At 48.2% G+C, this 15204-nt stretch overlaps 1 protein-coding gene across 2 annotated transcripts in view; it reads right to left on the bottom strand.

The window, feature by feature from the left end:
- Positions 1-9871, bottom strand: part of IVNS1ABP (influenza virus NS1A binding protein) — a 39096-nt gene extending 29225 nt beyond the window's left edge. Inside the window, exon 1 of one of the 2 annotated variants that reach the window (XM_066597106.1) lies at positions 9717-9871. The gene's annotated coding sequence lies outside the window, so the exon portion shown is untranslated. The remainder of the gene's footprint in view (positions 1-9716) is intronic. The other variant, XM_066597108.1, reaches the window with a different exon arrangement.
- Between the last annotated feature and the right edge of the window lie 5333 nt (positions 9872-15204).

Here is a 15204-nt window from a genome sequence, read left to right as displayed (position 1 = left end):
AGGAAGTATCCGGAGCGTGTGAGAGGTGAGTTAATTCTGATTTATTCCTATTTTCAGCCCTCATGTCCGCGGGGCAGGAGGGACCCGCTGCAGATTCTACATGGAGAATCCGGAGCGGGCCTGATTTTCCCCGTGGACATGAGGCCTTACTGTGACATATTTAATTTATTTTTACAACTTTTGCACAATAAGAACACATTTTTAAAATAAAACTATTGAAACTGCGGCGCCACGTTCTGACTCATAACATTTTATTTTTCCGGCGTTATGGAGTTGTGGTTTTTTTGGTACCATTTTGAGGAGCAGATCACTTTTGGATAGCTTTTTGTTATGGTTTTTGGAAAACAAACAAAAGAGAAGAAAAGCAATTCTGGAATTACTTTATTTTTACAGCATTCATAATGCAAGATAGTCATTGTCAGAGTTGTCACGAACGCAGTACTACTACAATGTGTTGCTTTTTAAAACTTCTGGGGGTATTTGTTCCAGGTATTAGTGTATCTTGATGCCACCGAAAGCAAGGGGTTTGACAGGAGAAACGCCCCTCTCACACCCCCAGCTCCCGAATGGGTCACGGCTGGAAGGTGCTAGGAGCTAACATGAGTAGCAGTAAATGCTGCCATGTTTGGCGTGTAACATGGCAGCATTTACATTGAAGAATGTAAGGCTAACAAGCAAACTTAGCCTGAACCAAAGGCTGCACGGGCCAGCAAGTTACCCTCACCGGAAGCCTGCAGGGGTGGCCAACCATCCCCCGCTACCGTTCCATGTGTAGGCTTTGTCCCGGACACTGCCTTTGTGCTTTCTGCTTAATGCCGGCAGCCGCGTCGCTGCTGCATGACCGGCGCTCCCCCGCTGCATGTGGAGGCTCCGTCCTGGCCACTGTCTATGTGCTGTCACATTGCTGCCGGCGGCGTTCCCGCGCTCAGAGCCCTGAAAGCTGCAGACATTCAGGGAGAAGGGCAGGGCTTGTATGTCGCACGTCGAAACCCGCTTCAGCCCGCTTTGCTGTCCCTGGTGCAGAGGCCGGCCAGCGCTTCTTGAATGACTCGGGTTCCTCCCTTGTGGGGCGCAAGTGGCAAACACTTTATGCCTTACGAAAATAAGCTTTGTGGCCTTCCAATTAGCTACAAGGGGCATGGCCTCTGTCAATCTCGACTCCACCAGGACTTCCTGGTGGTGTCAAGATGCACTAATACCTTTGATCCATTTAAGTTTTTTTTTTTTGGCCCCACAAAAATCCAAAATAACTCTTTTTAAACTTGATTATTTCTATTCCAATTAAACTTCATTGATCTTTTTGGACACCATTTTTAGTCCCTGGAGGGAACTTGAAGATGTGAGCATTCTATTACTAGGATAGTACGCTGCATTACTTATGTAGTACATTCTACTAAATCTATGACAACAGCCTGTTTGGCTCTGCTATACGGTATTGTTAAAGGGGTTGTCCCGCGGCAGCAAGTGGGGTTATACACTTCTGTATGGCCATATTAATGCACTTTGTAATATACATCGTGCATTAAATATGAGCCATACAGAAGTTATACACTTACTTCCTCCGTTGCTGGCGTCCTCGTCTCCATGGCACCGACTAACGCCGTCTTCTCCTTCCATTAGACACGCTTGCGCTGTGCGGTCTTCTGTTCTTTTCAATGGGGCCGCTCCGGCGTGCTCGCGCCGCTGAGGTCTTCTGCGCATGCACAGACCAGCGAGCACGCCGGAGAGGCCCATTGAACTGAGCAGAAGACCGCACAGCACAAGCGCGTCTAATGGAAGGAGTAGACAGCATTAGTCGGCGCCATGGAGACGGGGACGCCAGCAACGGAAGAGGTAAGTGTATAACTTCTGTATGGCTCATATTTAATGCACGATGTACATTACAAAGTGCATTAATATGGCCATACAGAAGTGTATAACCCTACTTGCTGCCGCGGGACAACCCCTTTAAGCTCCCAGCTTGAAGGGGAACAGAAAGAGCCCTGTAACACCAGTCTCCAATTTAAATGCAGCTATTTGTATTCATTGTGGCATGTAAGGGGTTAAACTGCCAGGATCTGAGGATTCTCCATTCCTTGCTGACACAGCAGGAGCCTGGCTGTCAGTAGTCAACCAAGCCACCTCTAAAAAAGATGTATGTGCAAGTGTAAAGCCCATTAGTGAGGTCACTAAAAACCCTTATTTAAAAAAAAAAAAAAAAAACTAAGCGAAAATTGCTCCAAGCAGTCTTGAGGGATAATCGCTGTGTCTAGCTGCACTGACACTGTGCAGTTTTCGTTAAGCCGTCGTTGATCACTGATCTTTCAGCATGCAGTCAGTCCCCACAATCCGTCCCCCATCCCCAGTAGTGGTATGAGGATAATGACAGCTCAGCAATATGTTCAGGACATACTACAACCACGTGTTCCTCTCATGGCAGCTTCCAGCAGGATAATGCTCGGCCGCACACACAAGGGGGTCACAGGAATGTCTCCACAATGTTACCACAGCTGCCCGGTCACCAGATTAATCACCGGCAGAACATGTATGGAACGCCAACTCCGACAGCCTACAAGTATACATGTCAGTTACCGCAAATATGGACCTATATGCTCCAGGATACCACACACAACCTGTATGCCTCCATGCCTGCCTGTATCACATCTTGTATCCAAGCCAGAGGCGGTACAACAAGGTACTGGAGCCTCCATGCCCACCCGTGTCATATCTTGTATCCAAGCTAGTGGCAGTACAACAGGATACTAGAGCCTCCATGCCTGCCTGTATCACATCTTGTATCCAAGCTAGAGGTGGTACAACAAGGTACTGGAGCCTCCATGCCCACCCGTGTCATATCTTGTATCCAAGCTAGTGGCAGTACAACAGGATACTAGAGCCTCCATGCCTGCCTGTATCACATCTAGTATCCAAGCTAGAAGCGGTACAACAGGGTACTAGAGCATCCCTTCAGTTTTCCAAAATAAATAATCATTTGCTCTGATTTTGTAATCACTTAGGCCGGCTGCACACGGCCATGACGGGCTCCGCCGCGGAATTCCGTGGCGGAGCCCGTCACGGCGCCCCCTAGAGACCCCATACTTACTTGCGGATCCAGCGTCTTCCGTCCCGCATGACGCTTCGGCGCGGCTGGCGGTGAGCGGAGAGCGGTTTCACGCTATCTTCTGCTGTGCTACAGCGGAAGATAGCAAGACGGACGGGCTTCCATTGACTGCAATGGAAGCCATCCGCGCGTACACCCGCGGCAAATAGAGCATGCCGCGGGTGAAGACGGGTGATTACACGGTGCGGAATTCCGCGATGGAATTCCACACTGTGAACATTGAGCTATTAGGGTCAACAGAACCTAGTAGCTGAGGGCAACGCGCCGGAAATCCGTCCGTGGGAAGGAGCCCTTAGGGTGAATGCAGAGGGCCAGGTCAGATTCTGATTGCGAGATTCTCGCAGCGGGATGCGAACCATGCCCCTGCTTTGCTCTCTCTCACTTACCTGTCCAGAGTCTTCTCTCCTTGCGACGCGCCGTCTGGCACACAGCGCAGAGCCAGCACGGCAGTGCGAGCCTGGCACTGAAATAAGACATGCTGCAACTGTTACTGTGCGAGTTTTGACGCGGTCAAATCGCGGCTGTTTGCATAGAATTGAATAAACTAACGCAATCCTATGGCAGCGGGCAACGGCGAAAATTATGTGCGAAATTACCACCTGTGTAAATTCAGCCTTATATCAATGTTACAATCGTAAAAATGCTGACAACTGCTTCTAGGTAAGGGGGTGATTTTTTGGGCAATGAGTGTATATTACAAGTTTGATGAGGCACAGCAGGCTATTGGATGAGCATAAGGCCCCCTTTCCACAGGCGTTGCACTGTTCTGCGGGAGCAGGAGCCGGCAGACAGATGTCCACTGTCAGCCTATCTGACAGATAGGCTGACCGTGAACAACCACGGCAATTTTCAGCATGCTGCGAATTGCCGGCCACGGAGAATCGCAATGATTCTCCGTTCGAGGACAGGGGGGGGGGGGGGGGGGGTCGGCTCTTTCTATAGAAATACTATGGAAAGCTTCAGACGGCGCGATTTGCTGGCAATTTACCGCCGGCTAAATCAGGCCCGTGGACAGGGGGCCTTACTTGTCTAAAAGTTAGGTTAGGTATGCTTTAGGGTTCATTTACACAAGTGTGTGGTAAAACGCTGCGTGTATAACCGCAGTATGAGCTGGTGTATCGCCATGTTTGGAAGGGTTTTCTGACGGCACAGCGCACACAGTCATGCACGGCTTCTTGGTATCATTCCCCCCCCCCCCCCCCCCCGTCACTTAGCAACATTGCTTATAAACTCTGCACATAAGCAATGTAATTGCATATCTACAGCGTTTTATCTGAACCCATAAAAAACAGGGCTCTATTGCACATAGTACACGGTAAAATAGAACATGCTGGGTTTTTGGTTTGTTTTTTATATACACGCAATGAAAACACACGTGTCAACGCAACAGTGAAAATCAATGTATTTATTAAATGGACATACATCGGACACGTGTTATGCAAGTCAAATATGCCCGTGTGAGCCTGGCTTCGTGTAAGTGTCCCTTTAACCTTCCTGTGAAGATGGGAATACTAATCTCTCCAGGAGAAGTTGGACACTTGCCACGCTCATCATACATCGCAGCTCAATACAGTCCTGTTATAATAGTAAAGGTAAAGGGCTTTTCTGTGGACATACTATCGATGAGCCATCATCAGGATAGGTCATCAATAGTTGATCAGCCAGGATCCAACCGATCAGCTGAACGGGAGCATGATGTCAGCAGGGCAAATGCACAGAGGTCGGAGGGGAAGCCTCCGCACGGGCCTCCAAGTAGTGGCCGGCGCTTGTTACTGCAAGCACGGCTCTCACTGACGTCAATGGGAGCTGTGCCTGCAGCTACAAGTGCCGGCCACTATATGGAAGTCGGCGCGGAGGCTTCTGCTACAGCCTTTACGTATTTCGAGCGGAAGCCTCTGCGCTGACCTGCCATGTAGTGGACAGCACTTGTAACTGCAGGCACGCCTCCAATTGATTTCATTAAGAGCCTTGCCTGCAGTTACAAGCACCGGCCACTACACAGAGGTCGGCACAGAGGCTTCTGCTCCAATATTTGTGTTATTGCTGCGCTGACAGCATGCGCCCACTCAGCTGATGTCGGGTCCCAAGTGACAGACCCCACCGGATCAACTATCGATAACCTATCATCAAATAAGGTTATCAATAGTATTTCCCTGGAAAACCCTTTTAATAGTGCTGGTAGCAGCAGTTCCAAAATTAGGATTTTCAGCCAGGATAACATTAGTCTTCTGGACATGACATCAGCCACAGGAAACCTGGGAAGATCCTATTTCACCCGCACAAGAAGCAGAACTGACATCAGCCGGTTTGCTAGAATATCACAATACAAGAGAGGTGACATATTGTGAGCACAGAGGATGCGGCCGGCTCCGGCTGAACCTTGTTCCAAGCAGACTTCCAGCTATGAATATGGCCGACAGCAAACTAGCGGTGACACCTCAAGATAATATCTCTGAGGGCAGTCAAAGTAGTCCCGCTAAACAATCAGATCTTGGCTGCTTATGACCTTGAGAACTCTGCAGGAGTCATAGTACAGGTTTACATGACAGAGGGGAGGAACGCCCAAGACACATGGCACAGAGGAGGAACAACACCTCCCAACACCAAAGGAAAATCTGGCCTCTAACATCAACTGTGAAAGGCTTATTCCCCCTTCCCAGGCCCGTCTGCCCGCCGCCCGCACACTCAAGCTCTTACTTGTTTTGGGTGGAAAAGCACGTTGCAGATTCATTGGCATTAATCAGCAAAACCACATAAATATGAGCCGTCATGATGGTTTTATTAGCAAATTGTTGAAAGTTATGATGTGAGTTATGAGTGTTTCACATCAGGAAGATCACTTGTCATAATCCTGTACATGCATATGGATAGAACATACATTTATATAAGACGACTTCATTTCTGAAATGACAGATAACGAATATGGTGCCATACAAGGTATATAGAATATGTTTCCAACACTATGCAGAACAGCTCTCCAATGTCGGAGTGCTGTCCTACATACTGTAACATACATATGCAGATTAGCTTAGCTCCAACATTGGAGAGCTGCCCTGCATGGTGTTAGAAACATGTCAGCTCTCGCCCAACATCAGACCTATGCAGGAAAATCTCAATGTCAGACGAGGTCTGACAATGGATTGGAAAGGGTTAAAGCGCAGTATGGCACTGAGGTAAATCCCAATACAGTAATCATGCAAGTGAAGGAGGCCCTGCCATGTCGATAACCAGCCTCAACTCAAGTGTCAGACTTCCACTGTATGAATCATAGGCAGTGGAGGCGGCTGACCAGCTTTGGCCTGTATTTCTTTCCAGGTGTTGTGATAATGGCGTCATCCGCTGCGAGATGTCAGGGAGCCGCCTACAAGACTCCTTATACACAATATATGCTCTGTATTCAACTTTCCAGGTGCCGCCTTGAGAAGCATGATGCCGAGTCCTCAGCCACAGAACCTTACATGAAGCTGTGTGCGTTGTCAAAGTTGTACCTAACTTTTCAGACAGCTTCTGCTCATACAGTAGTCGGCGTTTCTCCCCAGCGCTGTGAAGGATAAGCCGTCCTGTGCTGCAGACAGCTTCTCCGCTTCAGTGGACCTGATGCACTGAGCCTAACAATGTATCAGGTCCCGCAGGAAGCCGGTGCTATGAAGTGGAGAAGCTGTCTGCAGCACAGAACGCCTTATCCGTCACAGCGCTGAGGACAGAGCCGCCGAGACTCACAAAGTAGGGTTAGAATTAAAATCTAAACACAAACCGTTACCATGTTTCCCCAAAAATAGGACGATGCCGTAAATTAATTTTTGCCCCAAAATAGGTACAGGGTCTTCTCTTCAGGCAGGGGGGGGGGGTGTTATTAATACTTACCTAGCAGCCATGGTCCAGGTCCCTCTCGCTGGTGTACACATTTCCATAGCTCCACCGGCTTCCTGCACTCCTCTACCACCGACAGAACATCACTTCCAGGTTGCAGCGTTCATAAATCCCATCTCCAGGAAGCGATGGCTCTGATCGGCCAACGAGCGCTGCTCTCAGCCGTCATGTTGGTTCAGCGCCCGCTGGCCAACCAGAGCCATCGCTTCCTGGAGTCAAGATTTAAGAACGCAACAACTAGGCAGTGATGTTCTGTCAGTGGCTGAGAAGTGTAGGAAGCGCGGCAGAGCTATAGAACGTCGCAGACCAGCGGGAGGGACCCGGACTGCGCCTACTAGATAATGTTTTGTTTTTTTAATTATGTAATCTAGCTAGGGCTTACTTTCAGGGTAGGGCTTAATTTTCAAGCCTCCTCGAAAATAGCCAAAAATCAGGGCAGGTCTTATTTTCAGGGAAACCGTATGCAGAAACAGCAGTGCCTGCAGCTGCACTATAGAGAACCGGGCAGGCGCAGCTGAAGCGCCTTCTCTTCAGGTATGCAGTTACAGCAGTCAGCTGAAGACTGATTTATCAGCCCCGTCTTCACCCAGCTGTGTAGCTTAACAGGGGTTTGTGTACAAACAGCGCCCTCTAGGGAGAGGGTCACACGGTGGAATTTTCAGCGACAAATTCCACCCCAAAAACAGTGTCCCAATCCATGGCCTTTTAACATGGTGCCACGCGTAAAATTTACCGGGTAATGGGCAAAATCCACTGTGGAATTTTGACATGGGGGAAAAAAAATAATCACCTTTTCATATCAAGAATTGTCACAGGGCAAATCCTGCGGGCGTGTACACGCCAAAAAGTGTGAAACAGAATCTGCCACAGAAACTTCTGCAGTGAATTCAGCCGTGTGAACGCACCTTACAGCCACGCTGACACCGTCAGAGTGCGTGTGCACAAATATGCAGAAAACAGAAGCTATTGAATGCAATGTTTTCGTATACACGCAGGAGTTTGGCGTGTGCAACTCTGTTGCGTTAAAAAAAATTAATCGGCAGTAGTTAAAGGGGTTGTCCCGCTCCGAAACGGGGTTTTTTTTTTTAAACCCCCCCCCCCCCCCCCCCGTTCGGCGCGAGACAACCCCGATGCAGGGGTTAAAAAAACAACCCCCACAGCGCTTACCTGAATCCCGGCGGTCCGGCGTCTTCATACTCACCTGCTGAAGATGGCCGCCGGGATCCTCTGTCTCCATGGACCGCAGGGCTTCTGTGCGGTCCATTGCCGATTCCAGCCTCCTGATTGGCTGGAATCGGCACGTGACGGGGCGGAGCTACACGGAGCCCCATAGAGAAGAGGAGAAGACCCGGACTGCGCAAGCGCGGCTAATTTGGCCATCGGAGGGCGAAAATTAGTCGGCACCATGGAGACGAGGACGCCAGCAACGGAGCAGGTAAGTATAAAACTTTTTATAACTTCTGTATGGCTCATAATCAATGCACAATGTACATTACAAAGTGCATTATTATGGCCATGCAGAAGTGTATAGACCCACTTGCTGCCGCGGGACAACCCCTTTAAGTGGCCTACCAGAGGCTCGCTGCGTCACCTGAACAACGGGATACCGTTTAGCTACCACGGCTTCGGGCTTCCTGAAGGCCCCCCAGGCTTGGGATAGAGGTCTCCCCATAAAGCCCTGCCTGCAGCAGAACTTAATAGGATGACTGCAATAATGAAGTATTGCAGTGTATTGGACATGAGCTCACATGATTACCAGCTGAAAAACTTTAGAGAAAGAAAGGGGGGTGGGGGGTGGGGGGGGGGGGGGAAATAGTAAGTTTTTTAAACATTTTTTGTACAACAAAAAAACAAAACCACATCACACACACACACACACACACACACACACACACACACACACACACACACCACAGTCCAGCCGGCTTTACAAGGACCAATTAAACCACCACATTATCCTGAACAGGACCACCATCAGTCCCAAAGTTTACCGGTCACCTCAACGCCAAGAACAAACTGAACACATTCATCAACAAGTTGTCTGCAACCAAAAAGGTTACAAATAGAGAACATTCACCTCGCTATATAATATATGTTTATTGCACACACAGCCCCCTGAATGACAAACAGTGGTGGGTCACATGATCATGACAAAACTTTACATTCCCCCCCCCCCCCCTAATTTTAGTACTCCAGCATTACAAACAATGTGGCTCCTCCACGATCGCACCGACCGATGCAGACGGAACGCCATTTTTGCCAACCAATGAACACCCTCAAAACACTCCCATTCCCAAAATGGCTAAATTGCTTTTTTTTTTTTTTCAATTTCTCATGTTTTGTTTTGTTTTTTTGTGTGTGTTTAACCCCTTGTATGACACTGCCTATTTTGGTCCCGAGGATGCAACCAATTTGGGGGGGGGGGGTCATAAGTTTTCTGTCACTATGGTTACAGCAGGTTTTGTTTTTCTTGGCCCCATGAGGGGACGTAGAATGCCACCTATAACTGTAATACATTTTTTAAGGGCAGAGAGAGAAAAAAAATGATCAATTCAGAGGTTTGTTTTTTCTTAAGTAAGAAGTTAAAAATTAAGCTGAAAGTACTGGGGAAGGAAGGGTTAACACGACGAGGAAGATGGCAGCAGTCCGGCTGTGAGCTGCCTGACAAGTGACCCACAGCAGCCGCCGCCATACCTATAGTGCCACTAGCGCAACCCGGCGGCAGTCACCCCCACAAGGTACCCACCTCCGGCCAGAGCCGCGGACAGCAACACCGTACAAAGTCAGCTACTCTTCATCGTAACGCGGCCTGGTCCGTAGACAGATAGTTATGGCGCCAACGACCTCGCACATCAGGCAGCTGGAGCCGCACGGCAACGAGTGACGCAGCTGGCGCGCCCCTGGTCAGCTGCTCTGATTGGAGGATGTGGGCGGAGAAGCTACGAGAGAGAGGCCGGAATGTTCCTTTACTGACTGTCGTCGCTCATGGGAATCATTTTCCTGGAGGCGTCCTATCATTTCTAATGGGTTTTAAGCTCCGGGAAAATGTCTCCACCTAGACGCACAGTGCGGACTGTACGGAGGACAGCTCGACGGCTGAGGCTCGCTCTAGTGCTCGGATACTGCATGGTGACAGGCTCCGCGGCGATGCTGTCTGTGGCATGTTCTCTGGCTCGTGCTGTGATTGGTTGGAGGGATGACGCACGTGTGTTGGCCTGATGCTGCCAATAGCGGATGGCCAGCAGACTAGTGATGCTATTGGCCGAGGAGAGGCGGAATGATTTACTCACAGGCGGCGGATGGAAAATCACAGGATGGCCAGTTACTAGTAAACAAAGACAGGGCGGCCTGGAGCGTCTGGGGGTTCTTACCAGAAACCAACCTCCGCTGCGTGTTCATAGCAGAGCAGATGTATGAGAGCAGAGGGGGGATCATCACAGCTGCTGTGGACTTTATTTCCTTCAAATGAAAACTCCCTCTAAGGCCTCATGTCCACGGGGAAAATCAGGGCTGCTACGGATTCTCCATGTAGAATCCAACAAAAGAATCACCGTTGCAGAATCCGTAGCGGGTCCCTCCTGCTCTGCGGACATGAGGCATAAAGATAAGAATAAACTTACCTCTCGCACGCTCCGGATCTTCCCTTCGCCGCGGCTTCATCTTCTCTCCGTCGCGGCCGGATCTTCTTTCTTCGGCTCGGCGGATGCGCAGGGCACGTCGGTTGCATGCCCCGCACATGCGCCGGCCCGGAGAAAAAAGATCCGGCCGCGACGGAGAGAAGATGACGCCGCGGCGAAGGGAAGACCCGGAGCAGGTGAGTAAATTCGCGAAAATGGAGCATGGTCCAGATTTTTTCATGCTCCATTTTTAAAAAAATCCCTTTTATTGACCATCAGCGGGTATTTATCTACCCCGCGGGTGGTCAATGCATCCCTATGGGGTGCGGGTCCGCGGGCAGGAGAAGAGTTAAAATCCGCTGCGGATTTTAATTCTTCTTTTGCCCGTGGACATGAGGCCTAAGGCTACTTGCACTCGAGCGGAAATCTTGCACCAGTTTTGTGCGTTCCGAGATGCACAATACGTGCCCAAATACGAATTCCGTTCCTTTGTATGGGGTTGTACACATAGGCAATGTGTTCCCTCTTAGTGACGCGGCAAAAAAAAAAAAAAAAATTTGCCGCACGTCCCTTTTCCCCGCGTCTCTCAGAACACATCACCCATTGATTTCAATATGGCAGTCAAACATACCGTACACCATGTGGTGCGCTCGCAAGTGCGATCTGATGTTTCCCAATTGAAATCAATGGGAAATACTTAGTGATCCTCCAACGTGCGCAAAACAAGCGCCAGAAGATCGGAATTTTACGGAAGTGATGCGAGGCGTTTTTGCATGAAACAGGTGTTTACCCGCTGGTAAAACGGGTTTCTCGGCCCGATATCCCGCTTGCACGTGTGAATGTGGCCTTAGGCCGCTTTTATACGGATGAGAAAAGTGCGGGAGGTTTGTGTGGTGTGAGACGTACAAGTGTCACACAACTATGAACCCCATTCTTTTTAATAGGGTCGTGTACATGAGCAATGTTTTTACACATTGCACACAAAAAATCGTGGGATCGCGCTCGCCCATGTGAAATCAGGGTATGTTCATGTGTCGCTGATTTGGGGCAGATCTACAGCAGATTTCACCCCTGCAATTTGAATACGACTGGAAGGGTTAAATCTGCTGCAGATCAGCGACGTGTGATCGCCCCCTCTGGCTGACTGCAATGTACGTCAGTGAGAATCTGGTGGACATACAGAGGTGCACATGGGTGTATTGGCACTCCGGATCCCGCAGCAAATACAGCCCATATTACATGCATTGAAAATGCGGTTCTGTGCCCACAAGCGGAAATCAACTGCGATATTCCGCTCACGGGGTGGAAATTGCGGCCTGTCCTGTTTCAGTGCGAGCCTTGCTGACGCGCCTGCTCTGCACACGTGCGGCAGCCAGCACATCCACAGCACAGAGTGAAGACGCCGGATAGGTAAGCCGCAGGGTCACTACAGGGTCACATCGCACTGTGAGACTCTCGCAGTCGGAATCCGACCCGGCCGTCTGCATTCGGCCTACATCACACTTGTTCACCAGCTTCTTTTCTATGTTTTTCAGGTATGTACGATGCATTTTGGCATTAAAACATCTGATTCGCATTCATATACTTACGTTTTTTCACACGTGAAAAAAATCATATAAGGTTCCAATACTTAAAATGGTAAAAAGTGCACAAACTGCATATCCTACAAGTACGATGTGTTGTTTTTTTCCCCGCCACCATAGCAATTAATAGACGATTCTTGAACAAGAATGATCCAAAATTAGGACATGCGATTTTTTGAACTCATCAATCGATCCGAGTGAAAGAATTCTTTCAAATCATAGACTGGTAGAGTTGGAAGGGACCTCCAGGGTCATCGGGTCCAATCCCCTGCTCAGTGCAGGATTCACTAAATCATCCCATACAGATATTTGTCCAGCCTTTGTTTGAAGACTTCCATTGAAGGAGAACTCACCACCTCCCGTGGTAACCTGCTCCACTCATTGATCACCCTCACAGTCAGAAAGTTTTTTTCTAATATCTTATTTGTGTCTCCTCCTTTTCAGTTTCATCCCATTGCTTCTAGTCTTTTCTTGTGCAAATGAGAATAGGGCTGATCCCTTTGCACTGTGACAGCCCTTTAGATATTTGTAGACAGCTATTAAGTCTCCTCTCAGCCGCCTTTTTTGTAAGCTAAACACTCCCAGATCCTTTAACTGTTCCTCATAGAACAAGGTTTGCAGACCGCTCACCATACTGGTAACTCTTCTCTGAACTTGCTCCAGTTTGTCAATGTCTTCTTTAAAGTGGGGTACCCAGAACTGGACACAGTATTCCAGATGAGGTCTGACTAAGGAAGAGTAGAGTTGAATAATGACCTCACGTGATCTAGACTCTATACTTCTCTTAATACATCCCAGAATTGTGTTTGCCTTTTTGGCTGCTGCATCACATTATTGACTCATGTTCAGTCTATGATCTATTAGTATACCCAAGTCTTTTTCACATGTGCTGCTGCTCCATGTGAGTTCTGTCCGTCTTGGACAAGGGCTGAACTCATATTTAAATCTCGCCCATATGAATACAACCCCAAGGATCCTTTAATATAGAACAAGAGCATGAGCAAACAGTGACAGAGTTCGCTTGTTTGCTCTTACAGCCATTTTATACAGGCAGATAAATCGTTTACATTTTTAGTTCACCCAATCGTTCTGTCGTTGAGGACAATGTACCAGCGAATGTGAACGACTGAGCATTCGCTGCATTCACCTAACAACTTACAAATGATGATTTTTAAGCCTGAATAAAATGAACAATGGATTATAGGCGAATCAATTATCGGGCCTTATGTCCTGCTAGCTAGCTCTTGACTGACAAGGGGACACTCTAGCAGGAAATGAGTCACTAGTGTTCACTGAACTGCATGCAGAGAGGAGGGGAAGGAAAGACTGTGATATAGAGGTATTGATAAAGTGTCCCCCAACTACCCATGGCAGCTTGCCGCTCAGGATACTGGGAAACATGAATTCAATGTTTTAATCTCCCCTTCCTCCCTCATATCTCTGATATGCATTCTTCCTCCTGAAGTCTTTTAATCGTTATGGCAATAAAGTTAAGGCAGTGACAGGTAGATGTTAATTGACCCCCCTGCCAGTGAGGCTTAACACATCGGATAGTTCCTGCAGACTCCATGTCACTGGAAGCCAGATTAATGGAGAATCTTTTAATAAGGGTTATTAGTCATGTGAAGGTCTTATCGGGATATGAGTTATACTTTTGGAATCGGGTGGGCCAGCTGAATGAAACGCATACATTGAGGTCCAAAACCCTGAACACCCCGAACAGCGTATCCACATACCTGGTTATAATTTACATATCATGCTCGATGTCGCTGAATAGATAGACTCATGACCAGAAATATGCCGGGCCTGCATTCCTGATTGGAGGGCCTCCCGCCAAGATATGGGGAATTATGATTTTTCTACAAGGGATGCATGGCCCCACCCCAACCTCCTGAATGAGATCAGAGGGGCAGGGAAAGGAGTATTCTGTGGGATCCTTTATAATTCAGGGCTCAACAGACCCTAGTTGCTAGACCACGAAGGTACGCTGCAGCATATGGACAGACCCGTTTTGTTTCCAAGAACTCTACCAATCAGAACCTTGGGCTGTATATGCCAAATCTGGTATCTTTTGTTTATTTTTCTCCTTGTCTTGTGTATACCCTTATACTCCCGTGTAACAACCATTTTGTATATCCTTTGTATTTCTATCTATAATTGCACTGCTAGCCTTTTTAGAATAAATCTGCAATTTATTAGTCAAGCCTTGACAGTTTTAAAATTAACTATAACTCCGAAGATTGTGTCCATAATTCATAGATTGGGCCCCAGCTTCCTTTAACAGCTGGTGGTGGCAGTGTGTGCGTGTGAGGGTATTGCAGGGCGCTGGGCTGTTAGAATGGAGCAGGGGGTGATCTGAGTTTTCAGTCTGCCTGTGTGCAGAAGCCTGGGAAAGCTGGGTACAGATTTACCTATGTTGTAACGACTCCACTCTTGCAATCCTGCTAGAGTGATCGATCGAGGCTCTGCCGTGACAAGCAGTCATAGCAGCGAGAGCTCTGGAATAGTCGTTCTGTGACAAATCGGTGATTGAGGTGGGATCGGCCATGGCCCCCCTCTCCCGTCTGTGACAAAGACACTCACAGGCAGCTGCAAGTACGGTGGATATAAAAAGTCTACACACCCCTGTTAAAATGCCATGTTTGTCATGTTAAACAAATTTGACCAGGACAAATGATTTCAGATTTATTTCCACCTTCAATGTGTCCCATAATCTGTACAATTACATTGAAAATCAAACTGAAACCCTTTAGGGTAGAAAAAAAAAAATAATAATAATGTGGTTGCACAAATATACACACCCGAAAATGAATATTTTTTGATATACCTTTGATTTTATGACAGCATTCAGTCTCTTTGGGTAGGAGTATCACCATGGCACATCTTGACTTGGCAGTCCTTGCCCACTCTTCCTTGCAAAAGCGTTCCAAATCTGTCAGACTGGGAGTGTTTCTTATGTGTACTGCCCTCTTCAGGTTAACACAGAGGTCTTCAATGGGAATCAGGTATGAGCTCTGGCTGGAACATTCCAAAA

The sequence above is a fragment of the Eleutherodactylus coqui genome, chromosome 3, assembly GCF_035609145.1.
Source record: "Eleutherodactylus coqui strain aEleCoq1 chromosome 3, aEleCoq1.hap1, whole genome shotgun sequence".
Taxonomy (NCBI): Eukaryota; Metazoa; Chordata; class Amphibia; order Anura; family Eleutherodactylidae; genus Eleutherodactylus; species Eleutherodactylus coqui.
Note: the sequence above shows the minus strand (reverse complement) of the source record. Positions and strands in the feature narration are given on the sequence as shown.